A 27,999-nucleotide genomic window follows, 5' to 3' on the forward strand; every position below is an offset into this window, starting at 1 on the left:
AACAGGTGACTGCAAGACACCGAACATCGCAGAATTTATGCAATTTTATACAAATTTAGTATCATTGTTAATTGAAAACCCAAAAAATGAACTATTTGTTATATAATATCTAGACCAAACTGCATAATGGTGAATAGAATATTCTGAATTAAAATTATATTTCTTGAGTTTCTGTTTTCTAACCTAAGAGATATGCATATGTGTTTACAATATGAACATATGATATAGACAAAAGTTCACTATGTTTGTATATTATATTATTCCTCATACAATTATATTAATAAAACCAACAGATACTAAAGAGATGCACAATTTGCAGTTAGAAATTTGCTCACATGCAAGAAGTAGATAGTTATGAATGTACTGTTCACAGCTCTGTGCAGCATATCCTGGATTGTTATGGCAGGAGAAACCCCCAAGGAACAATGGAAAAGAGAAAACTTTTCATATTCCTTTAATCACAATGAAGTTCTAGTAATGCTAGTTACTCTATAAGTAGTTTGAACATTTATGCTTTTCACTTTTAATCAAAGAAAGTGTGACTTCTCATATTTAATTTCAATGCACAGTATTCTACAATATGTTTTCAGTAACTATCCGATTCAGTTCTATATAACTTAAAAAGCTTCAATTATCTGAAATAAAGTCAATTACAATGGACACTTACAAAGTGACAATAAAGAATATCTAATTGTCTTTGTTCTCAATCTTGTCTTTTAGAAATCCACAATACATATGACTCATAGGTTTCTTTTATATCCATTAACTTTCCAGGTTGTTTATGTGTAATAAAGTAATTTTTTGGTAATTAAAGTTTTATGTTTTACAAGATAAAGTACGTGGTGATCTGAAAGTTGAGTTTGAACTACTTAAGAATTAGTGGAAAGGGTATTTTCATATTTCATTACAGTCTTTGAGAAGAATTTTATATAAATGATGGTGTTTCAAATATCTCACAGAAATGTGACAGTAAGAAATGACATTCGAGCAAGCACACATTTACAGCTATTATAGTCAGTCTCAGGGTTCTTTATTATCCCTGAGTCTCCCCATGTAGTCTATATTGCACCCATTCTGCCCCTGTTCATGTCCCTGCTACTATGCTAGCACTCTCAGTAAATGTACTGTCAATGTAAGGAATTTAGGTATGTCTAAATTTCTGCAGCCATGAACCAGTATGTGTAACTGGGGCCTCTGAGGAGAAGAGACAGCCCAGAGCCATCAACAAGAGACAAGGGAGACACACTGCTGCTTAGACAAAATTTTACTTCCATTTTACTTTACTTTTTCATCTAGCTTCTATCGTTTAACTTATCATTGAAAGCAAATGATAAGTGAATATGTAGGTATAGTTGTAAATAAACTTATAGGATGAAAGAAATTTAGTTAGTGCTTCATTATGCACTTTACAAAATTATTATATGGGTTAAGAAATTAAGATCATATTCCATACAAGCTGTCATTAAGACATTGGAAATTACCATCTATTGTAATGGTATTTTTCAATATATTTATAATTGTAGTTCAGGATTGGCTACTAATGCATACTGGCTAGGAACAAACAACTGAACTAGAATTAAATTTCACCATAGATGTTAGGTAATTATGTAGATAAATGATAATCTATTTTTATTGTTTTTTTAAATTTCTTTTATTCATATGTGCCTACAATGTTTGGATCATTTCTCCCTCCTTCCCCCTACCCCTTCCTTCTCCCCTACTACCCCCTCACTACCAGGCATAAACTATGTTGCCCTTATCTCTAATTTTGTTGAAGAGAGAATATAAGCAATAATAGGAAGGACAAAGGGTTTTTGCTTGTTGAGATAAGGATAGCTATACAGAGAGTTTACTAGCATTGCTTTCCTGTACATATGTGTTAAATCTAAATTAATTCTTCTCAAACTAACCTTTTCTCTAGTTCCTGGTCACCTTCTCCTATTGGCCTCTGTCTCTTTAAAGTTTCTGCATTAGTTCCTTTGCATTGAGGACATCAAATGCTATCTTGTTTTTTGGGGGTTCTTGCCTATCCTCATACCTCCCTTGTGTGCTCTCACCTCATCATGTGATCAAAGTCCAATCTCCTTGTTGTGTTTGCCCTTGATCTAAAGTCTACATAAGAGGGAGAACGTATGATTTTTGGTCTTCCAGGCCTGGCTAACCTTGCTCAGGATGATGTTGTCCAGTTCCATCCATTTGCCTGCAAATGATAAGATTTCATTCTTCTTTGTGGCTGAGTAGTATTCCATTGTGTATAAATATCACATTTTCTTTATCCATTCATCAATAGTGGGACATCTTGGCTGTTCCCATAACTTGGCTATTGTGAATAGTGCTGCAAGTGCCTTTGGAGTAACCTGTGTCACTTTCTTTTGGATATATCCCCAAGAATGGTAGATAATCTATATTTAAATGCAGATGACAATAAAAGGTAACTGAATTAATGACGGGTCTGAAAGAGACTGTTATTTAAAAAACAAAACATGCTTTTATTATCACTAAATGTGCTTGCTAATGTTGCCTATTCTCAATTAAGAAAATAACAAATGAACTATGTGCCAGAAGGAACCTGGCTAATTTAATTGGATATCACAGGAAAATTGGATATTACAAAATGATTGCTAAAATATTTAAAACAAACAAAAATAACAGTTTCTCATATATTTAATTTGTTAACTAGGGAGCTATGTGATGACTAGTAATGATTTTATTAGAAAATATATTTTAAATATACTGTCTTGCTCTTGTTCTTGGTTTTTACCATAAAATCCAGTTACCAGATTTGTGTTAGTCTTTGATTTACTACACACTATAGTAAGTTGTTATTGAAATGAGTTCTTATGCATATTATTTTCACCAATTGCTCATTTAATAAAGGAACATATATATTTGAAAGGAGCTAAGATAAGGGAGAAGAAAATAAATTTAACGTTCTTCTACCTCATGTTTTTTTCCTGTTCTTGCCTCTTAGCCACATTCAATTCACAGTGTCATTTCACGCTTATCTTCCTGAGTCTCAATAAAAATGAGGCATGTTTAACCATAAAAAAATCTGTATTCAGATATTCAATCTCTCTTATTTTTCCTCCTTTCCTTACTTCTATTTTTTCTCCATAAATTTGCATTATTTCAGCAGGAAGCCATGCACATGAGCATGTGTGGGTGTGTGTCTGAGTGTGTGTGTATATGTGAAAAAGATGGGCTAAAACGACAATTTTCAATACAATGTAAACAAAGCTCTTTAATGCCTACAAATTACTATTTAAAACTTCTATTATCTAAGGAGTTTTAAGATGGTGGCATTATAATCAGACCCAAACATCACTAGGATCTCTGGGGTGGGACTTGGAATATCTGGAAAGCAACTCTTGTCTGATGTGAATGACAGTGGGAAGGGAAAAAAATATAGTATCACACAGAAAGAACCATATTTTAAAAGCCAAGGTGAGTGGTTTGAGAAGTGGAATAGAAGGAAAGAAATTCTGCTCCAGTGGGTCAAGTGCCCATGATGTAATGGAATATGCACAGCTGCAGAAGGTGAGGACTAAGGTGAAAAAGGAAGAAGGAACCAATGAAAGCTTCAGAAAGCAGACACTGTGCCTGCAGTTGTGGAAAGACAGGCTCTTATTCAAAACAAAATAAGGAAAATTCAAAGAATCTTGGAGAGCAGAGCAAGGAAAATAATTCAGTGAGTAGCCTGGACAGTAGCTGAGTGGCCAGAGCAAGCAACCACATACAAAAGAATGAGAGACCAAGAAAACACAATTAAAAGTGGACTCAGTAATAAGCAGCTCTGCAGTGTAAGAATCTGCATATTGCAGAAACACCAGAAAATTCTCTCTTCTTTCCAGCACAGCACACTACAGGGGACACATTGTGTAAAAACCTTGCGCTAGCAGCATCAGGGGGCAGGAATTCTCCTATCATCTGGTCTCTAGGAACTCAAAGAAAAGATTCAGTGGGAGACAGTTCAATGAGTGTTGGCAGGGAGAGCCTATTTAGCTAGAGAGGAAGGCCTGCATCAAAAACATGCAGAACTTCATATGGCTGAATGGCTGGTCAAAAGGAAGTGGGGAAGTCATTTTAAATCTGGGCAGAGCACTGGGAGGCACAGCATTGAAGACAGACCAGCAGAGTGTTCCATAGCTTTGGGACATCTCTGGCCCTCCCTTTGAAACACACACTGTGGTGCTGGGTAAACACAAAGAAAAATAGATAACACCTAAACAGCAAGCCCACTGCCCTCACCAGCAAGAGAAAACCTAGTAGGCACTGATGCATGATCACACTATGGCCCACAAGACGGGCTCCCTTCTAGGAATGGAAACTTAGGCTCTTTTCTCTTTATTTAAATATTTCTTTCCACTCCCCCACTTCTTCTATTGCTTGTTTTTCTGTAGAGACTTTTAAAACCAGAGTGATAGTTTAAATATTCATATAAAAATCTTATTTTTTTTATAGTTTATTTTTCTCTCTTTCTTACTTTCAGACTTCCCTTGCATGACTTTTCCATTCAATATATGATTTCTTTGACCTGTATGTCATTCTGTGTTTTTCTTCTTTCCTTTTTCTTTCACATTTTTGTATTGTATTGATTTGTTCTTCTTTCAAGAGAGAGTATCTTCACATGGCCCAGTTAACGTGAGGTTCTGTGGTCTCCCTGCCATAACTATTTAAGTGCTAGGATTAGAATTTGAGTCATAACACTCAACTTCAAATATTTAAGCCTCAATAATATGTTATTCCTGCCTTCTTTCTTTTCTGATTTCTATTCGATTGGTTTTCTCTCTCTTACCTATTCTTCTTTCTATATTCCCCTCTTACAATTCTTTTTTTATCATAATTTTTGTTTTGTTGCTTGCTTGCTCAATATTATTATTATTATGATCTTCTCTTTCTCACTTTACTATTAGCTAGATCTTCTTTATTCTCTTCATCTTTCTAGGTCCCCATTGTATTTCTCCATTTTGTCCTTCCATTTTTTTTCTCTGCATTTCCTATACTGAATTTCTTATTCCTCTTATTCTCTATCCATTCCCACCCTTAGTAACTAGTATCATCTTATCTCCCATGTTATTAGCATTGTTTCTTCATTTGTATAAGGTTATTGGAGTTGAAATGTTAAGTGTATTTAATAAAGTTACATTTCAATTCCATATTGGGTGTGTCTATCATTAGAGTTGCTTCTGCAGCAGTATTCCCATCTCTGAGTGGTGCTATAATGGGTAATCTCTGGTGGCTTGAGCTTATTGGAAAATACCTATTGCTGAGCTGTGTCTCAATTGCAGTGGTGAAAAACTAAACCTTGACCCTGGCACAGCACAGTCCTGCCTTATTGTAAATATTTTAACCAAAGAGTATAGAAGATTCAAACCTGGAATCAAGAGTTTGGCCACAGATGTGCAATTCTCAGTGCTCAAATACTGGAAATATGGGAAAAAAAAGGCAACAGGACTCATCCAAAATTCAACAATTCCAAACCAATAGATTCTAATAATACTAAACTAGATGAAATCCCAGACCAATAATTCAAAGGAATTATTACAAGAATGGCCAACAAAATTAAGGAAGACACAAATAAATATCTAAATGGATTCAAAGGTAATACATATAAACTGTTGAATGAAATAAGGAAGATAAGGATATCAAAGAAGAATTCAATAAAAAGATTTAACTCAAATTAAGATCTTGGAAATTAAAAACTCAGTAAGTCATAGAAACTGGGTTACAAGCCTCATCAATAGAGTACATAAAGCAGAAGACAGAATATCAAGACCTGAAGACAAGGTAAATAGGTTAGAGCATTCAGACAATAATTAAGACAAAAATAAGAAAGTATGAGCAGCATATACAAAAATCTGTGGCACCATTAAATACGAAACCTGTGAGGATAGAAGAAGTCAAGGAGGTGCAATCCAAAAGTATAATAAAAACATACTCAACCAAATAATAGAAGAATATTTCCCAAATCTTGGAGAAGAAATACAAATATGAAAGGAAAAAAGTAAATTATGTTTGTTTTCTGATGTTATAAAAAGACCCAAAAGTCTCTTTGATCTAATATAAACTTTCAATAAAACAAGAGAATACACAATCAAAATGAAATATAAGCAGCTTCTCTACATACCAACAAAGAACTTGCTACAAAATAAGTTCAAAAACCAATCACAGAAGTTCAGAAAATCTAAAAAAAGAAAGCCTAGGAATAAGCTTAATGTATGGTCTGGGAACCGTGATTCATGCTTGTAATCTCATCTCTTTGGGAGGTAGAGATTGGGTGAAATGCAATAGTTAGTGAGACTTCATCTCAATCCATAAGCCAGACATTGTGGCAGTCATGATGGCTTACTCCTTTGGTTATAGCTAGTACAAGACCATAGTTTGGTGGTCCAGACCAGCCCTGGGCAAAAGGGGAAAAATGAAAAACACAGAAAGGTCCAGGGGAATGACTCAAATAGTACAGCACCTGTCTAACATGTGCATGGCCCTGAATTAAAATCCAATTCCACAAAAAAAAGTTACAGACCTTGTTATGAAGCTATAAAACCCTGAAGAAAGAAATTGTAGAAGACATAGAAGATGGACAACCCTCTCCTGTTCATGAGTAGGCAGAATAAATGTTGAGAAAGTGATCATTATACAAAAAGCCTTACAAAATTTCAGTGTTATCCTACCAAAAGCAATGTAATTTTCCACAGAAATAGAAAAGAAACTATTCTAAAATTCATATACAACCACAAACGACCTAGATAACAAAAGAAATCCTGAGAAAAAGAACAATGTCAGAGGTTTCACCTGACTTCAAAATATAGTATAAATCCATAGTAACAAAACAGCATGATATTTAACTAACTAACTAAATAAAACAGATACCTAGACTAACTGAATAGACTAACTGAATTTCTTGGTCCTCTAGGACCAAGAAATAAACCCACACAGCTATAGCCATCTCATTTCCACAAAGATGCTTAAAGACATGTGTTGCAGAATAGACAGCATCTTCATCAAATGGTACTAGGAAAACTGAATATTCATTCATGGAAGACTGAAAATAGATCTCTAGCTCTCACCCTGTAAAACAATCAATTTAAACTGAATCAAAGACTTTAAAGTAAACTTGAAATTTTGAAACTACTAGAGGAAAACACGTGACTATAAAAGAATAGCCAGTGAATCTCTAAATAGAACTGATTGCTGAAGCAACAAGAACAAACAATTGAAGAATGGGATTCTATCAAATTACAAATCTTTTGCACAATAAAAGAAACAATCAACAGAGTGAAAAGACACCTAGAGAATGGGAGAAAATCTTTGTGAGATATCTATTCAGCAAGAGATTACTATCTTGAAATCTAAAGAACTAAAACAATTAAAAGCCAAAATCACAAATAACACAATTGATAAATGGACAATAGAATTGAATAGATATTTATCAAAGGAGGAAGTCCAAATGGCCAATAAATACTTGAAAAAAATGTTCAAAATCCTTAGCCAACATGGAAATGCAAATTAAAACAGCATGGAGATTCGACCTCACCCTAGTCTTAATGGCTATTTTCACAAAAAGAAAAGCAGCAAGTTCTGCTGAGAATGCAGGGAAAGAGGAAGTCTTACCACTGCTGGTGGGAATGAAAGCTGGTCCAACCAACATGGAAACCTGTATGGAGGTTTCTCAAAATACAAAAAATAGAACTTGCATGTGATCTAGCTACACTGCTTCTGGGTATATACCTAAAAGAATCAAAATCAGCTGCCTGAGAGTTGCATGTATGACATGTTTGTCATGGCACTATTCACAGCAGTGCTACAGAATCAGACTAGGTAACCACAATAGATGAATGGGTAAAGAAAAATTACAGAGAGATTACAGGAACTGTATTGAATTGAGGATCCTGTTAACAGAAATAAGCTAGGCACACTAAGTCAAATATCCTGTTTTCTCTTACTTGCAGAATTAAAAAAAAAAAAGAACAACCAAGTTCATTGAAATAAAACAGAGGCTATTTAGGAAGTGAAAGAGGAATTGAAAAGTGGTTGGGTGGAGTGGAGATAAGAAAGAGTAAGAACGGATGAAGATGATCAAATTATAGTATATGCATGTATGGTGACATCACAAGAAAACCTCATTTTGTATAATTAATATACATACTAATAAGAATTCCACTATTTAAAATAAAATTTTTAAGTGATTAACTTTGATTACAGAGCATAGAAGTCACATCTCATCAATTTCTTCATTATGATTGTAACAAAAACAAATGTATTTGTCAGAAATGGGAAGATTTAGTGGAAATAAATGGCATTTACTCTGATGTTTAAGGCAAGCTATGGTCAGTAAGCAATCACGCTTGTATCTTGAGCCTTTCTAGGTGAGAAGACTCTACACCACTTGTAGCAGAGGCTGAGTTAACTTACCATCATACCGAAAACACCGCAGGCAGGGGTGGGACTGTACTCACAGCATGAATCTGCAAAGCCTTTTCCACCTTGTCACTGGAACCCTAGAGGAACTAATTTCAGACGTATTTATTCTTAATGTGCAATTCTACTCTTACTAAACTTATTAGCCGGCCTCCGGACTTCTCTGGGGCCAGCAGCCGCCCGACCAGGGTCCTGGGGCCACAGGCTCAGCCGACGACCATGGGCTCAGTGTCTAACCAGCAGTTTGCAGGTTGCTGGGCCAAGGCGGCAGAGAAGGCGCCCGAGGAGGCGCCGGTGGACGTGGCACGGGCTGCAGAAGAGCCGCAGCTGCTGCCCGGTGCCGGCATCTGTAAGTGGTTCAATGTGGGCATGGGGTTCGGCTTCTTGTCCGTGACCGCCCGCGCTGGGGTCGCGCTCTGCCCTCCCGTAGACGTCTTTGAGTACCAGAGTAAGCTGCACATGGAGGGCTTCCGGAGCCTGAATGAGGGTTACGCAGTGGAGTTCACCTTGAAGAAGTCTGCCAAAGGCCTGGAGTCCATCCGTGTCACTGGCCCTGGTGGGGCTTTTAGTTTTGTTGATTTCTTCTTGATTTGTCATGCATAATTTCATTGGTGTCTTTGCCAATTATAGTTTTCCTGCTTTTTTTTTTTTTGGTGGGAGTGACTTTTGAACTTGGCTTTATGCTTCCAAGGCAGGTGCTCTACCTCTTGAGACACACCTCCAGTCCATTTTTCTCTGGTTATTTTGAGATGCAGTCTCTCGAACTGTTTGCACTGGGTGGCCTTGAACCTCGATCCTCCAGATCTCAAGCTCCCAAGTGGCTAGGATAGATTACAGGTGTAATCCACCAGCACCCTGCCTGTTTTCCTGTTTTTAATTTGGCTTTATCTTGCTCTTCTTTCTCAGTTTTTCTAAAGTAAAAGATCCATTTCTGTATTTAGAGCCCTCTGTATTTAGAGTTCTCTGTACTTACTCATTGCAGTGTCAGATGACTTCAGTTGATTCTGACTAATTTTCTGTCTCAACTGTCAATTCCTGGTGGTGGTCTGTTGCAGTCTCCAAGTATAATTGTGGATCTGTAATTTTGTTTTTGGTTCTGTATCTTTTTTGTCTCATGTAATTTGATGTTCTCTTTAGGGGAAGACAACATAATGTCTTAATGGATCCCTTTATCATTTGATCCCTGCATTCCTTTGTGATTTTCCTAACACTACTACTGCCTGTTTAGTGTGAAATTAATATAGTTATCTCAGCTTTCTTTTTGTGATAGAAATGTATCTCTCTTCATAGCGTTGCATTTAATCTGTCTTTGTCATTTTTATCTTTTTAAATATTTATATATTTTTTAACTGGTGCGTATAAATTAAATGCATCTATAATGTAAAATGATGCTGTTAACTATGTACTTATTGTGGAGGTGATAAATCGACTGAATTAATACATACATTACTACATCCTTATCATTTTGTGGTGAGAACATTTAAAATGTAATCTCTTAGTGACTTTCCAGAGTACAATTTATTGGTATTCACTAGTCACCATATTGTGTAATAGGTCTTTTGAACTTAGTCCTCCTATCCAACTGATATTTCACATCCTGTGATCATTCTCTCTCCAACTGACCCTTATGTCTGTATATTTCAAATGGTATTTCATGTAGCCAGCACAGATCTCATTTTCTTATGTACCCTGACACTCTTAATTACTGTGCTTAGCTAATTTACATTTAAATATTGTTGACATTGGATTAATATGTACCACACCGTCACTGTTTTCTACTTTTTTTTTAAGTAGGTATGTTCTTCACTTTGAGAACGTGGTAAGTGTTATTGTAGTTGACAGTTGTTTTTATCTCTCAAAGTAGCACCTACTCATTCTAAAGCAATTCATGAGGTCCTACTACCTTGGCTTTCTTTCTCTTGTTTGGCATATGGGACTCTCTGGAAGTACTCTTTATATCCCCAGTTTTGGACTATTGCTTGCCTGTTGGCCTTAGTTGTTCTGGGTTTTTGTTTAATCTTCTCATCTGTTTCTGTGTTCTTATTTTATGATCCCATTTTCTTTGCTTCACTAGACTGTCTTGTATGTTTATTAAACTTAAAAATGTTAAGGGATTTCCCAGTGTTAACAGTACCATTGCAGCCAATGTAAACGCAGTTTACAATAACACTGCACTGTTTTCACAGGCCTTGCAGGTACCTTGTAATGTTTCCAGCTCCTCCCCATCCCATATACAATCACTGTCATTTACTTTTCTTAGTCCTTACAACCAGCCAGTATATTATCGATAGTAACAATATGAACAAACATATTATTGTGAATACAGGAAGTAAGAACCAAAGCATTTATTGTGGCCATTTAATTCTTGTCTAATATTCTGTTCTTTATGAGATCAGAGTTCTAACTTCTCTCAAAGAGACCTTTTACTAATTCTTACAATGTAGATATCCTGGTGACACCATCTCAATTTAATCCTGTTTTCTTTCTTTTCTTCAGGCTGCATAAAATCAATGGTAACCTCACCTAAGTTTATTCTTTGTCTTGTCATTGAGTAACTGGAGTGATGATTTCATTTAAATTCTTGTTTTGCACCTGTGTAATTTCTATATGGTTCTTCTCAGGGTTTTTATATTTTGAGTTTTTTGTTTCTGTTTTTGTTTTCTTGAGACAGAGGCTTGCTAAATAGTTGCAGGTGGCCTGTAACTCACTCTAGCCCATGCTAGTCTCAAAAAACTCAAAATCTCCTGCCTCAGGCTCCTGAATGCTGAAATTACAGATGTTTGCCATTATGCTTGGCTCCTTTTTTTTTCTTTTGGGCGGGACTAAGGCTTTACACTTCCAATACAGGTGGTATATTGCTTGAGCCATGCCTCCGGTCCATTTTGCTCTAGTTATTTTGATGGAGATGGGGGACTCATGAACTATTTTCCCAGGGTGGCCTGGAAAACCTCCCAACCTCAGCCTCCCAAGTAGCTAGGGTTACAGGTATGAGCCACTGGCACCCAGCATAGTATGCCTTGCTCCTTTTGAGAAGTTTCAATTCTTTATTGCTGTCATATTATTCATACAACCTTTTCCTGATTTCTTTTAATTCTTTCACCATGGTTGCCTTAATCTCTTTGAATATAGTCAAGATAGATGCTTGAAACTTTGTCCAGTGAGTATATTGTCTGTGGTTTCTCAAACTTGGTTTCTCTCAATTAATTTTTTTCGTTGCTGGGCTGTATTTCGCTCCTTCTCTGTAATTCTTTTTTGTTGTTGTTAATGTCAGTAAGTTGACATTTTATTATTTAGGCTAATGGGGTACCTGTGGAAATTAGATTCTTTCCTTTCCAGTGTTGTGGCAGGGATTTTAGACAGGGGTTAAAGTTTGGTTTTTTACTTGCTCCCAAACCTTTGGTTTTAGATGATTTTTCTTTTTCTTTTTTTTTGCAGTACTGGGATTCGAACTCAGAGTCTAATACTTGCTAGGCAGGTGCTCTACCACTTGAGCTACTCTGCCAGCCCACTTTTGGCTTTAGAAATCTCCATCTTGCCTACTCTGTGCAAAGTGCTGGGTTCACCTGCCAGTACCATTGAGAGGGAGAGGGGGAGAGAGAGTGAGAAAGACAAAAGAAACAAGAAAAGAAAGATCACCCAGTTGATTGGGATTTGGGGATATACTTTGTTTTTCTTCACGATTGAACTTATGAAAGCCACAATTTTCAAAGTGGCTTCTTTTCTGCCTACTTTCAGAAGCAGGACGTGACATTTCTCTGGTTGTTACTGCACAATCTGGTAGAGTTTCTGGAGATAAAAACTAATAACTTATAGGGCCTGCTAAACCTGGTCCCCTTTAGAGGTTTATGTCAAATTTTTCTTCTCAGAGATAATTGACATTTTCCTCCCCTTGTTCTGCTTATAGGTTCTGTCAGAATAAGCATTGCTTCTCTGTGTTTGCCTCTTTGTTCCTGATCTTGGTTCTGTATATCTACAAGAGTGAAGCTCTGCATTAGTTGAGTAATAAGCCTTTGCATGTCCTCCAGATTTTTTTTTGTGCCATATTGTCATCAGTGTCAACATGGAAACATATACACACCTCTGCAGATAACCAGAGGAAATTGCACTGTAAGCAGGATGTCGAGACATTGACTGCCTCCTGTGTATGTCTGTTCTCACTGACCTGCTCTCCTGCCAGATGGCCAGCCTGCAATGTGACCTATGCTTGCTAGGGGTCTGGGGATCTCATGCTGTAACTTGGGCTCTGTTGTTTATTGCTGCCCATCTGTGAATTACAACTTACTTTGCCATGCTACAGGGGACACAAGCATATAGAAATTAGGATATCCTTTCCCAAAATTAATTTTTGTTAAATTATCCAACATAGGGTATAATAACAAAAGAATAAAAAACAGGGCATAATAAGAAAAGAATAAAAAATTTGTTGTAAGATTTAGTAGTAATAACAATAATAATATTCTTGGAATTCTCATACCCCTCATACTTGTAGTTAAACCAAAACTCACGTAAGTACTCTGAAGATGGGTTTAAACTCTTACAGGCCCTCTTCCCACAGATGCCTGCTGCATTTACAAATCCCCTCATCTCTGCCCTTCACCACTGCTCCTGTCTTTATTGGTGTGATTGGGTAAGTGGCTACACCTGACTTGTTGGAACCCATGGAGTCAGGCCTCAGAACTCCAGGTCAGGCTCATTGAAAACACTATATTCCCTGAACTCAGCACACCTTTGTCTACCTCAGCCTTTGCAAAGCTATCACCTCTACATGGCAACCCCTCGTCCACCTGCCTCACCTGAATCATAAGTACATAAGCGTTAGACTTCATTTTAGGTATCACCTCTAGGTGCCTCTCTAAGCCCCTGATTGGTTCTTTGAATTATATGGAGCTCCTGAAGACCCCAGGGTTTCCCTACCACTTCTGATTTCTCTGTCATCCCTGGATGCAGCACAGCTTTCTAACCTGAACCCTGGGAAGCTGAGGGAGGAGAATGACATACTTCTCCATCATTGCTGGTTCTTGATAACTAGAATCTTCCCGTATCAAATGTCCTTGAATACACATATTTGTTGACTCATGAGAAGATACAAGAGGGCAAGACGAAGATGCTGTGAAGGTGTGAAGGGAGGGGTCGGGAGATTGATTAGGCTGATGGAAGAGGCAACATGTTACCTGGAGGAGTGAGAAGCACAAAAAGAAGTCTGCCAGCAATGTGTTAGTAGCAATCCTGACAGAGACAACAGTTAGGGCAAAGCCGTGGAGGTTAGCTGAGCATGGAGAGAGGGAAACCTTGAAATACAGACTGAGGACAGACCGTGGAGGGCCTGACAACCCACAGAGGATGATGGGCCTTCAAGCAGCAGGAGCCCAGGGAAAAGGCTGCGGCACATTGCTGACTGAAACAAGCTTGCAGTTGGAATGAGAGGCCAGTGGCCTTCCCTCAGCTAAGCTCCTCAGAGCCCTGTACTGAGCTGGTTCTGGATTTTAGGGGCAACAGAATTTACCTCGTGTATGTTAATTGACAATACATTTCCTTAGATGACAGAAATTTGGAAAGGATCTGATAGTGAGACTGTGTGTCATAGAATTCTGGGCCACTGAACATATCCTTTATCAGTTCTGGCACCTGGAAGCCAGAAGGAAAAGGAGTCAGAGATCAAGTGCATGAGTAGAGTGGAGATTGGCTGGGGATGCTATCACTCAGAGACCTACTTCTCTAAGTGTCTACCCTACAGGAGATCAGTTTTGAGCCCTTGGTTTAGCATCCAGACACCATCTTCAGAATTATAAATATTACGGGTTCTGTTAAGTTTCTCTTCATCTGAAAAAACAGATATTAGGCTGATTGGCTGGGCACTGGTGGCTCACGTCTGTAATCCTAGCTACTCAGGAAGCAGAGATCAGGAGGATCATGGTTCGAAGGCAGCCTTGGGCAAATAGTTTGTGAGACCTTATCTTGAAAACACATAACATAAAAAGGGCTGGTGGAGTGGCTCAAGGTGTAGGCCCTGAGTTCGAGCCTCAGTACTGCAAAAAAAATATTAGGCTGATCATGTATGAAGATGGAAAAATGAGACATGTTGATACTATTCCAGGAATGGGGGAAGGGAGGATAAAGGAGAATGATGGAGGGGGTGAATTCAAATATGATAATATTGTAAGGACTTTTGTAAATGTGACAATGTACTCCTACTAAAACAATATGATAGTTTTAAAAAGAAAAATAATAATATTAGGGTGAAGAAAATCTTTCTTAGATTATGATGACAAACCTGAACTTTTCCTACCAAAGCAAGAATCTTGTCTCTCGGATATTTAAGATTTGCATGGAATCTATCATGAGGTCACATCTCAGAGTAGGCAAGTCATCAACCTCACTCACCTTCCAGAAAGAGGAACTGAGGCTGAGAACGAGGAAGCCATCAGGGGTAGGTTTCATAGTCAGTCTGTATAATCCTATTGATCACAATGGCACCATTCTGACTGACCAGCACTTGGTTCTCTCTCTTCCTGACATTGTGTACAGTCTCCTTGACTGTATGCAATAGCCTGAATCTGGACACAGACAGCCTGGTGAAGTTGGATAACTGACAGTTTTGTTGTTCCTCAGTTTCTGTTTTGCAAATATTGCTGTGTGTCCTTAGGTTGGTTATATCACCTTTCCACTCTAACCTCTAAGAATACAGAAGCACCTACCCTCTAAGACAGTAAAGCAAGGGAATGTTTGTGAGTGGCCTAGCACAATGCCTTGCATACACACATACTTCTAATAAACAGTACTTAGGATGCTATCCTGACATATTTTCTTGATGAGCTTGGAATTAGAGAAGTCTGAGGTGGGGAAATGCTCAATAGAGGCCAGCAATGGTTTTTCTTTATATGGTGGGACTGGACTTCATGCTTGCTAAACAGGCATTCTACTGCTTATGGTATGCCTCCAGTCCATTTTGCCATGGTTATTTCGGAGATGGGGTTTCACGAACTATTTACCCACACTGGCCTCAAACTGAGGGTCTCCCAATCTCAGTCTCCCAAGTACCAAGAATCACAGGTATTAGCAACTGGCACCAGGCCACCACCAATGTTTAATGTGTCCACCTTAATACTCAGTGAGAGAGAGGGTATGGAACATCACTTAAAAACCCTGTGGTCAAACAGAGGCCACCTTGAGAGGTGTATTACTCCAATTAAGACTCATGCTCAGCCCCTCTTCTCCCAGAATCCCCCTCTCCAGGAGCCACCACCTGTCTATTGCTCCAAGCATCCATGTATGGTTCCCATGACTCATCACATGGCAACAGCTGATAGGAAGTGACACAGGTGACACCTTGCTCCCTCAAGACATAGAGAAGTGCTAACATGTGGGTAGTGGTGTGCACTGGTTAAGTGATCAAATAAATTGCCTTTGGATAAGTTGCATCTTGTTTCTATGTTCATTTTCCCACCATTAACATAGATTCAATAATAAATAATAATGTATTAAACTTTTAGGATGGTTCTGTATAGGGCAGTCACCTGGGTCTGCCCCACAAAAAGCAGTCAATTAATGCTAGCTTTTCAATATAAATTTAACTATTATTAGTGGCCTCTAAATCTGAAGACCTTTCTATTTTGGGGATATTCCCAAAAGCCTTAGTGGAGTGACACACAGAAGTATTAGGATTCTAACTAAGACATTAATCATGGTTCTCCAGAGATAGAACCAATAATATCTGGACAGATGGGTAATAGGTAGATGATAGATAGTTAGACACATAGACAGACAGGTAGATATTTATTATAAAGTATTGGTTTATGCTATCATGGAAGCTGAGAAATCCCACAAAACAGAAATCCCAGAAAAATCTGTGGTGTAATTCAAATATCAAAGAGCCAGAGATGGGCTGGAGGTGAGGCTCAAGGAGTAGAGTGCCTGCCTAGCAAATGCAAAGCCATGAGTTCAAACACCAGTACTTCAAGAAGCCCATATAATGCATACATACATTCATATATATATATATATATACACACACACACACAAACATACACACATATATATACATATATATGAACAGGAAACTTGATGGTATAGATCCAATGTGAGTCTGAAGGGCTGAGAACCCATTAGTGCCAAGGGCAGGAGAGCAATGTCTCAGCTCATGCATGCATGCAGACAAAAGGGGCATGAATCCAACCTTTAATTCTTTAATTTATTTATAATGAACAGGGCCATCTTTTGCTCAGTTCAACAATTCAAGTGCTAATGTCTTTCAAAAATACCTCACAGAAATAATGTTTAATCAGATATCTGTACATCCCATGACCTTCCCAAGTTGACATGTAAAATTGATCTGCACATGGACCAAGTTCCAAGGTTGCCATAGAGGCAAGAGTGCGGTGGCTTTGAACACATAAGTGAAGACTTCCCTCATTTGTGTAGGCCCATGGTTCTTATCCCGCACTCCGAGGGGACATGTAGAAGTTTCTGGAGTCATTCAGGTTGTTAGACGTGGTGGAGGGAAGATCTGGTACAGCATCAAACAGGTCAGAACAACTCATGCTGTTCAATATCCTGCAATACACCACGGCACAGCCTCCACCCCCCAGTCCTGCATGTTATCAGGGTGAGGATTACAAACACTGCTGTATTCAATGGACATTTATTGAGCTCCTTCTGTGTGCAGACATTTCTAGGCACTACTTAGGATAAAACATTGAACTTCTAGGCACTACTCAGGATAAAACATTGAGCCAGTTACACAAAATACCAAATTTCAGTGTTTAAATTCAGAAGGAAAATGTAGATGTTAAGCAAATATCTGTGCAGAAAAAATTCCACATGCATGAGTTCCATATCTTCAAATTCAACCAACTGTTAATGGCACTGGTGCAGTCTGTGATCAGAATCCATGGAAGGACACGTGGGTGTAAAGGTAGTTTATTAAAAGTTAGGAAAGGAAAATAGAAAGGGAAACACGGTGAGGCCCAGGTGGAGTCCACGGCTGAGAAAGCATATTTCCACTCTTCAGGTGCTTTTTAAAACCTACGTTAACCTATGGAAAGAGAAGAACTGGGAGATTCCCACCCAATAATCAATGAGTGGGGCAGGGCATGGGTGGTTCCCAGCCTGCTGAGGGTAGTTCCTGAGCCAAAGCATGGTTAATCAAAGAGGTAATATTTTTCTGTGAGGCCTGATCTTTCCCTCACTTAATCTTCCTCACAACTGCAGATTGAAGATACTTTTTCAAAATGGCATCTCTCCCAAACAGAATTTTTCCTTGTCATTATTCCCTGAATAATACCATTTAACAACTCTGTACACACCATTTACACTGTATTAGTATTCTAAGTCATCTAGAGATGATGAGACTGGAGTTCTGGACCCAAGGCCAAACTCATGAGATTCCATATGCCAGGTCCAGACACCCACCCATAAATGCCAAATAAAGAGTCCTGGTGAAGGCAAAGAAAGGAGGTTTATTACACACTTCAGGATGTGCCACGGGAAAAGGCAGAGTGAGCACTCAGCTCATCTTCAGCCATCTTTGGGGTACAGACCTGAGCTATAGGTTTAAACAGACAAAAGAACTGAGGGCAGGGGACAAAGGTATGTGTAGTTAAACAATTCATCCCAAGTATAGTTGTGACTTGCAGAGCAGTCTTCGTCAGTCAGGTGGTCTGGTCCAGTTTTGGAAAGTTATCACTGGAGAGAATAATCTGGTTCCTGTTTGAGAGAATTCTTGGGATAACTGTCCTCACTGGAATGGTGGCAGCTCCAGGGAGCTCCAGTTCATTGTCATAAGATATTATCAGTTTTGTCCTTTTTTGGATCCAAGGTGATTGTGAAGTGACTGTAAAGAGAATGGCTTAGCACAAAGACAGATACAAAATGGAGACAATGATGCCAAGCTTTTCCTGCTTTTAGTTAATTTGTGGGCTCAAGTAAGGAGTCAGTGCTTTTCAGCAAAAGCAGCTTGAGTGCCTCTTACCATGACTTAAAGTATATGGGACTTCATATGTCATATATATATACATATATATATATATATGAATATGACTCAAAGTCTGTGGCTTCCATTCAAACACTGTGTCCTTTCATGTAAGGGACATGAGCATTTAAACTTTGTTACCTGTGTGTATAAGTAGTAACGATGCTGAATTCTGGTATCATAATTGTTATATATTATAAATTGTGACAATAGCACTGAGGGACATAAATGAGCTAAATTGACAGTGTCCTAGAGGTGGTGACCCAATGGGGGAAAGCCATTGAAGGACTTCCTGAGCAGGTGACATTGGGTAAGATTTAAACATGTAAAAAACAGAGGGAAAGCTAACCCAGAGAGAGGCTGGAGCAGGTGCAGGGGTCCTGTGGTCTGAATGTGCTTGGTTTCCCATAGGAGGCTTTGACGCTGGAGAACTGGGGAGAGCTGGGGAGTGCATATGGAGATGAAGCAGGGACTGACCCTGTGGCTTCAACAGCCACATGAGGTTTTCCCATGTCCTAACAATAAGAGGGTTAGCCAGACACTGGTGGCTCACAACTGCAATCCAAGCTACTTGGGAGGCTGAGAGCAGGAGGACTGAGGTTTGAGGCCAGCCCTGAGAGATGACCCCATCTCCAAAATAACCAGAGCAACATGGACTAGGGGTGTGGCTCAAGTGGTGGAATGCCTGCTCTTCAAGTAAGAAGCCCTAAGTTCAACCCCATTCCCACCAAAAAACAAAAAGAATTGGAGGGCTTAACAGAACAGCATTTTTCAGAATTTCCCTATGGAGAACCCTCGAGCTGTTGGGTAGAGACAGACTGAGAGGTTGGAGTGGAACTGATAGAACAGTAATGTCGCCATTTACAAATCAGCAGCCATTTTGTCCTCAGACCTCACTTGAGAAACTTCTAAGGACAGCCCCGCCCTTAAACAAATTCCCACACTCTAAGACAGCCCCACCCCTACCAGAGACTACTGCACATGCACTAAGTTCCTTAACCTCCCCCCTCTATAAAAGCCACACCTCGCCCAGACTCTGGGCTGCTCCATCTTTTCTGGCCAGCCTGGCAGTTTGGGCCTGCCATTAAACTTTGCTCTATGAACGTGAGGCTTTTCTCGTGAGCTTTCTTACTTAGTGGTGTTTTTCCTAACAATAGGTCTTGAGAACTATTTGCTCAGGAGTGCCTTGAACCCATGATCCTCCTGATCTCTGCCTCCCAAGTAGCTGGGATTACAGGTGTGAGCCACCAGCACCCAGCTATACATGCCGTTCTGAGAGTCATTACTTCACAGCTGGCAGATAAACTGGTGACAAAACTGTAGTTACTAGCTATCATTGTCATTTCTGTTAGAGGGAAGAGGTATGGATACACAGGAAATGTAGCATTTGAGTTTACTGTGGTTGTGGAAGGTCCAACAGTGGGGATACACATAGTTCTCAAGAAGTTTTGAGGACTGACATTCGAGTCAAACATGTAACAAATTCTCATTGTTGAAAGTTCTGGCATTAAAAATAGGAAGCACAACCTGCCTGTGGTCACCTGCCACAGTCTCCAGACATGGTAGAGGTGTCTTGATGGGCCTTATTTAAGAGGGTGACAGCTGGTGGAGTGGCTCAGGTGGCAAAAGCACCTGCCTAGCAAGCATTAGGCCCAGAGTTCAAACCTCATTATCACAAAAAAAAGAGGTGACAGTCTTAGATTGTTGTCATGGGGCAATACTCTGGTGTGAAAGGAGGAAAGAATATATTGATAAATTGGGGGTGCAGTACTATCTCTCCAGAACATTATCTTGCAGAACCTTTGCATAAGTGAACCCAAAGCCTCAGTTCTAACACACGGTATTTCACCCTTTTCCTTTTTCAAACGGCAGCCGTACAAGAGGACTCACGAACACATAGTGGGGTGACACAAACCGACGGTTACAAACTGCCTCCCTTCTCCTTCAGGACGCTGACCTGCATGTCCTGTCCTTGCTTCTAGGGTGCCCGGCGTCCTCCCTAGAATATGTTTGACTCTTAGAGTTCTGAAGTGATCAGAGGATGAGGAACAAGCAGCCGGACATCCTCAACAGAGGAGAAAGCTTGGAGCTGATTCCTAGAAGGTCCCTGCTGGTCAATTTCACTTAAAGACCCGAACTGCGTCATTAAAGCCCGCCCCTTTTCCTCGGTGTCGGTGTCTGATTGGTCACCCCACACGCCGTGCTTCCAATTGGACAGGGCTCGAGGCCCTGACTGACGTTAGAGTGCACAATCCACCCCTGCGTGGTTGGGAAAGATCACAATGGCATTTGTAACACTGCAGCTTATGGAGGGAAGACCTAGTTCGCCATAGAATCGGTGGACGACCCTGCTATTGAAGATGATAGCGGACTATGAATGAGTAAGAAGGCTCGTGTATGTTATGAGCAGAAATGTGTCCTGCCCCAGCAATTTGCGTTCATTTTTGTACACAGTATTGGCGGATAAGGGAAATACGTGTCAGAGGAACAATGTTACTTGTTTAAGGCTCTTTGAAGTTGTGCTTTCTTTTGTTTTTTTTTTTTCTGCTATACATCAAAGACTGGTACCTGGGCTAAGTGCAGAATTCACACAAGGCCTCCAAAAGCAGCACAAACCACACCGCTTCCTGCCCAGCTGCAGGAACTGCCGCAACCAGCCTGGGGCTAACCTGGAACAGGAGGTCATTTATCAGCTGAAACTCTAACGTGACAAGACAGTTACTATGGCCACATTTATGAACTCATCTAAGATTCCCGAGCACTTCCTTCTGAACCTTCCTGTCTTTTCTTGGTCACGATGACCCAGGCTTATTGCACCCGTTACAATAGTACTTCAGACCTGACAATACTTTCGACCTACTTCCCTCAAATTGATAACTATAGTAAATTCAGTTAATTGGGGGTTGAACCTATGCAGAATGCCTCCTGCCACATCCAGACTTAGCAAATGAAAATTGAAGTTCAGTCTTCTCTGGATATCCCTGGCAGATTGATTCCAGGACTGACATAGATACCAATATGTGCAATTATAGGTTGAAAGCAGATGAAAACAATAATTGTTGGTGACCATAGATGTGCACCGACTTATTCAAAGATTTAAATACTAGAGACTTTTTTTATAATTGGTGTGGTGGGAGTATGTTGTGACATTTACAAAAGTTTTTACAATATATCATAGTTGAGTTCACTCCCTCAGTTACTCTTCTTTATCCCCTTCCCACTATTCCTAGAATGGTTTCAACAGGTCTCATTTTTCCACTTATGTGCCTGTGTACACAATATTGGCTCCATATTCACTCTCCTACACCCTCTCACTACATCCTCAACCATCCCACTGGTACCAACCATCCAGGAAGGATCTTTTCTGCCCTTGTATTATCTGTTTTTATTTAAAAAATGATATTTTTTTGTTTATGATAGCTATACAGATTAAGCCAGATGGCAGACAGCTAGTAGGACCTGGAACCTTGAGCTCCCACGAGTATGACGTAACGCTTCAGATTCATGGTAGCAAAGATATATAACGTGTTTTTTTCCAAATAAGAAACTAAAATTGGGGAAACATAATATACAATAACTAACTTTTAAATTAGTTTTATATAGCACATAGCAGTCCTACAAGACTGGGCACTGTGGACTGGCAGCAGATGTCACACTTGCTGGTGCATTTTTCCTTTTTTCTTCTTCTTTCTCTGCTATCTAAAGAGCAAAAACACAAGGCAAAGAGCTGCAGAAGGAGTGCTGCAAGCATCTAGGTTGTCCTTGATCCACCAAAATTCACTGGCACAAAAACCTCTGATGGCTGCCTGCCTGCCCAATCCAGGCTGAGCCCTGATACCATGAGTGAAATGACCACCCTGCGCATGCCCCATGATCTGCTCTGGTGGCAATCACAGTCTAGCACAGTTTGTGGGGAGAGTGAATCCCTCCTGGACAGCACTGGTGGCCTAATAAACAGAGGGAAATTTTCACCTCTGTCTAGTGGGGGTAGGTCAGAGTGCAGAGCTGACCTGTCCTGTGTGCGGCAGGACAGCCCAGCCATAGTCTGGGGAAAACAGCAGCACATTTGACCACCTTCAAGAAACTGGTAATAAGCTGAATCTAACTAACAGCCTTCCAAGAGAAAGGCTGTCAACCAAAAAGCCACTGCTGGTGACTGCCTTAAAAAAACCACACTGAAGCAGATGACCTATTCCTCCCAAGAACAGCATGGGCTCAAATACCCTGAGTTGATCCCCCCCAAAAGCTGTTCAGTGGAGAGAAGCACCATCAACTGCCACACATCCCAGCATATCAACCTTAAGTAGGAGCAGGGACACAAGAAAATCCCTGAATGAAGGGTCAGCACCTGAATTAGAAATAAGAGGAAAGAGCCCAGAGCAGTCACTGAACTGAAAGGAAGCTTAATCCCCTCCATAACAAGGAAGAGACTTAGACAAGTACATATATATATGCATATATATGTATATAACAATAAATATAACATTTGAATAAATAAAAATCTTAAAATTCATAATAAATAAAAATAACTATTTGCATATACATTTCATTTTTTATCTTTCCTTTTATAATTTTTGTTATCTATCATCTTTTTCCAATCAGTTCAAGTTACCATTTGCTTATCCTCTCTAGTTCCCCTACCTTTCTATCCCCCATTTGTATCTCTTTTCTTCTTTTCTCTCTTCTTAACTTTTCTTTACCTTCCTTTCTTTTGCCTCTTATTCTCCACCTTTTTCCCTTCCCCCACCACACAAACAAGTCACTAAATAATCTATTATAACAATTTTACACATTACTCCATTCTTCCTATCTCTCTCCAATCCCTGATATTAGCACTGTCACACATAAAGTCTGAACTACACTTTTATACACATTAGGGACTTATAACCCCTATAGCCCCCTCAACACAAACCTCCTCTCCCCCTTGCCCCATCACTCTCTCCCTGCCTGCTCTTCCAGCACCATCATTTTAAATACTTAACTATCAAACTCTATGCAAACAACTGTTATCTCCCCATTACCTGCTCTTTGTACATAATATTTACAAGGGTTTTGTGTATTATGTAAATTACTGCTTTGACATTGAATCTGTGAATTTGTCATTGCTAAGTTATACCTCAAGTCAGTGGACAGTAATATTACAGCAATCTAAATAACTAAGATAGTCAGAGCATAGAGGTAACTTCAAGAGAGCGATAACAGGTCATTAAAGCTCCTAGCAAACTAATTAACAACACAGGAGCAAAGCATACAAAATAAACATGGGGAAAAAGAAGGGAGGGGAATTTGACTACTCAAAGGCTAATAGTCACAAAATAGACAATTTGCTGGAAAGTGAGGGGGTGAATCCTCCATTGCAGACACAAGAAAAACGATGAAACAATGTTTAATGAGTTTAAGGTGGACGGACAAAAACAACTCAATGAATCACAAGAGAAAAACAATAAAATACTCAAAAAGATACAGATATAACATAAGGAACTCAAAAGATTTCAACAAACTCCGACACAAAACAAAGGAGATTATAAAGAAAGAGATAAGGGTAACAAAGGAGACAGTGCAAGATATGAAAGAGGAGTTAAAAAAAGTCTCAACAAAACCAGAATCAAACAGAAACCCTGGGAATAAAAATACCTTATGTGAAATAAAAACTACACTTGAAAGCCACTCCAGCATACTGGAACAAGACCTTTAAAGAAGAACTAGTACCAAACTCCTCAAACTTTTTCATGAAATAGGAAGAAAAGTAACATGTCTAAACTCCGCGGTTCCCCACGGAAAAGCCTGGGCCAGAGCAGCATAGCCCACTGGACAGACTGACCTCCACCCGGGAAAAAAAGAGAAACTGAGTACTAAGCAATAAGAACAGTTAAGACACGCTGGAAAGAGGGTGGGGCACCCTGAGCGCTGAAGTTTGGGGGAAGGGAATCCTTCCCGGGACTGTAAATAAACGAGCCGGGCGGGCCGGAGAGGCTCTGGCGGGAGCGGGGCGCGCCCAGCAACCAGGAGCAGGGACGCTTGTGAGAGGAGGGAAGACCCACTTCCCACGTGAACTGTAAATAAACACGCAGGCCTGACAACGCGGGGCAGTGTCACCTTTCCCAGTGCTTGGAAAGGGGAAAGCCTGTAGCAGAGGCTCCTGCACAGGAGAACTCTGAGCAAACAAAGCCTGTGGGACCAGGTGAGTGCTAGCTCACCCCAGAGATCTGCATAAACAACGCCGCCAGCTACAGGCTGAGAGCAGCAGGCAGGCAAGCCACAGTTGCAGATACCACTCTCAGAACTGCCTCCAGACGCTTTTTTTTCTTTTTCTCCCTACCTTTGATGAGAGAACAACCGAATTACACCTGCAACCTGAAAAACTTACTGAAACTGTATTGCATTTGAACTGGGGACACTTGGTGGGGCTTTTTTTTTTTTCTTCTGTGTGTGTGTGAGTGTAGTTTTGTTCTACTTTATGCATCCCCTTTGATGAGACAACTACAGAACAACATCTGAGGCACCAACTCCAGGACTGGAGAGTGAGACGGACATCCAAATTATTAAGACTGAAATTGCATTGCATATAAACTTGGAAGATTTTTGGCTTTTTTTTTTAATTTTCTATTTTCCATTTTATTTTAATTCATTTTTATAAATAGATATTACTTTCATATACTTATTTTTTATTTTTTTTATCTTTGATTTTCAATCCTCTCTCTGTCTATTGTCTGTTCAGCTTACTGTCGATTAGTACACTAACACTCCCTGTTTATACCTTTGAAACTCTCTTGTCTGATACCTTGTTCTGCTTTCTCCCTCTTGTCTGTATATTTGTTTTCCCCTTTTCTTTAACTTCTTGCTTTCCATCTCAGCTCACTCTTCCATTCTCAATATTACCATTGTTATTATTACAAGCTAGAAAATACTTAATTACACACAGTACAGGGACAGTAACAACACCAAGGACAATGACAGGAAGACAGAAAAAACAAGGAAACCAGTTTCCCCACAGCAAAAAATTAGTACAGGAACCAGAGGGGAATGAAGAGAACAGAAACTCAGATCCAGACTCCAACAAAATGAAGATAAACTATGCCAAAGGACCCAATGAAGCCCACAAGAATAATTTAAATGAAGACATACTACAAGTACTCAAAGAGAATTTTATAGAGATGATACTGGATAGGGTCAACCAAAATGTACAGGAGACACTCAAGAAATTCCAAGACAATAAAAATAGAGAATTTGAAAAAGCAAAAGAAGAAATAAAGGAAACCATAGAAGCACTGTATAAACACCAAAGTGAAAGAGAGAACACAATGAATAAATGGATAAATGAACTCAGGACAAAAATAGACAACAATAAAGAAGAAAACAGCCAGGATATGGAAAACCTCAGAAAAAAGAACGAAACAGAACTGCAAAACAAAACGGAAGGCCAATCCAGCAGAATAGAACAAACAGAAGACAGAATCTCAGAACTTGAAGATGAAATGGTAATTAAAGGAAAAACTGAAGAACTATTAATTAAACAACTCAAGACCTGTGAAAAGAAAATGCAAGAACTCACTGACTCCATCAAAAGACCAAACTTGAGAATCATGGGCATCGAAGAAGGAGAAGAGGTGCAAGCGAAGGGAATGCGTAATATATTCAACAAAATAATAACAGCAAATTTCCCAAATCTAGAGAAAGATATTCCCATACAAATGCAAGAGGCCTCCAGGACACCAAACAGACCAGATCAAAATAGAACTACTCCACGACATATCATCATTAAAACAACAAGTTCAGAACCTAAGGAAATAATAATAATAATATTGAAGGCTGTAAGAGAAAAAACAAGTAACATACAAAGGTAAACCCATCAAAATAACAGCAGACTTCTCAACAGAAACATTAAAAGCAAGAAGAGCGTGGGGTGAGATCTTCTGGGCACTGAATGAAAATAACTTCAACCCCAGGATACTCTACCCAGCAAAGCTATCATTCAAAATAGATGGAGCAATAAAAGTCTTCCATGATAAGCAGAAACTAAAACAATATGTGACCACAAAGCCACCATTACAAAAGATTCTGCAAGGGATCCTGCACACAAAAAGTGACACCCAACTTAACCATGAAAAGGCAGGAGCACCAAAAGACAGGATAAGAAAAAGCAAGACAGTAGAGAGTAACATCTCTGAGAGATGATGGGTGTCTGTACTATTAATTGTGGTGATGGCGAGACCAGGGATTGTAAATGTATAACTCAAAAGACTTTACACATTATGTATGTGAAGTTATCTGTATACATATTATTTTTCAGAGGTGGCTTAAAACAAATTGCAGTGACACCATGAGAATGAAGGATTCTCTACATCAGGAATTCTTTGTTTTATGCAGCAGTGGGGAGACCACCTCCTTTCTGTACATTCTTAGCCAGGATCTGTCCTTGATCTCCCTCTTGATCATTCTGGTCACCACCAATGCTTTGCACTGAACTCTGATATGACCTAACATACGTCACCCTCAGGGCCATTGCACTTCTTCCTGCCAGACACAAAAGTCTGCACTAACCTTGTGGTTCCAATCTTTCCTCTTTTAAATCTTGGTTCATATGCCATCTTGTTATCTGTCTTACCTAAACGACATTAAAAACACCTTCATCCACTCTCCATCATAGCTGCCCACTTTTTCATCATAGCAATCAGTCCCCTCAATTTTTACATAACAGATTTCTGATTGTTTATTTTTTAATAGGGAGATCTATATTTATGAAACAAAGAAATAAAACAAACACCTTATACAAACAAATTATTTCAGAAGCTGAAATAATACAATGTCGCATTTAGACATAAACTCAGTAAATTTCATGTGCAGTAAAGTTGCATACAATGAAAGAATTCTATTTTCATGGTAGACATTTTAATATTAGCAGAACAAATGTATTCAAAGCAAGTGCTATGAATTTTTAAATAATTCTAGTTTGTACTTGCTTATTCTTCAGCTCTCTCCAAATTAAAAACTCAAATGTAATAAGGGTACTTGGAAACCCTGTTACTGAGGGGGAAATGATGCATCTTTGGTCCTTGAAATCACCTTTATGATAAGAAATATCTGTAACAAGAGAATATGCAAGCTGGCTTTACTTATCTACTGAATATAAGCAACTGACCATTGTAAATCCCAATGGCTCAACATTTTAATTTTTTTCTTTTTATAGACCGAGTTAAAACACATTTTCCTATCATTAGCTAATAGCCTGAACAATTTTATTATTGTTCATTTTGAGTTACAGGCACTTAAAATACACAGCAGATGACACAATGCAGGTGCTCCAAATGTAAATAGAAAGTTAACACATCGGACTATACTTGATATTTAGATTTCTGATTTTTATCATACATGAAAACTGTAGACATTTGTGGGGTACAATGTGATATTTTAGTAAACATGCACATTGTAAAATGATCAAATCTATGTCCTCAAGCACGTATTATGCTTTTGAAAGTAAATATATTCCACCTTCTCTTTGAGGTCATATTGTTTGATAAGTTTATTATCTATTTATATTATTTTCATGAGTGAGCACTAGGGACTTCGATTTCTTAGCATACTCAAGTCATTTTCTAGACATAGCCAGAAAC

The 27,999-nt window shown here is 39.1% G+C and overlaps 1 pseudogene; it reads left to right on the forward strand.

Annotated features, from left to right (window-relative positions):
* The first annotated feature begins 8,640 nt into the window (after positions 1–8,640).
* Positions 8,641–18,889, forward strand: LOC109679736 (protein lin-28 homolog A pseudogene; annotated as a pseudogene).
* The last annotated feature ends 9,110 nt before the right edge of the window (positions 18,890–27,999 follow it).

This window comes from Castor canadensis, chromosome 14 (assembly GCF_047511655.1).
Source record: "Castor canadensis chromosome 14, mCasCan1.hap1v2, whole genome shotgun sequence".
Classification (NCBI taxonomy): Eukaryota; Metazoa; Chordata; class Mammalia; order Rodentia; family Castoridae; genus Castor; species Castor canadensis.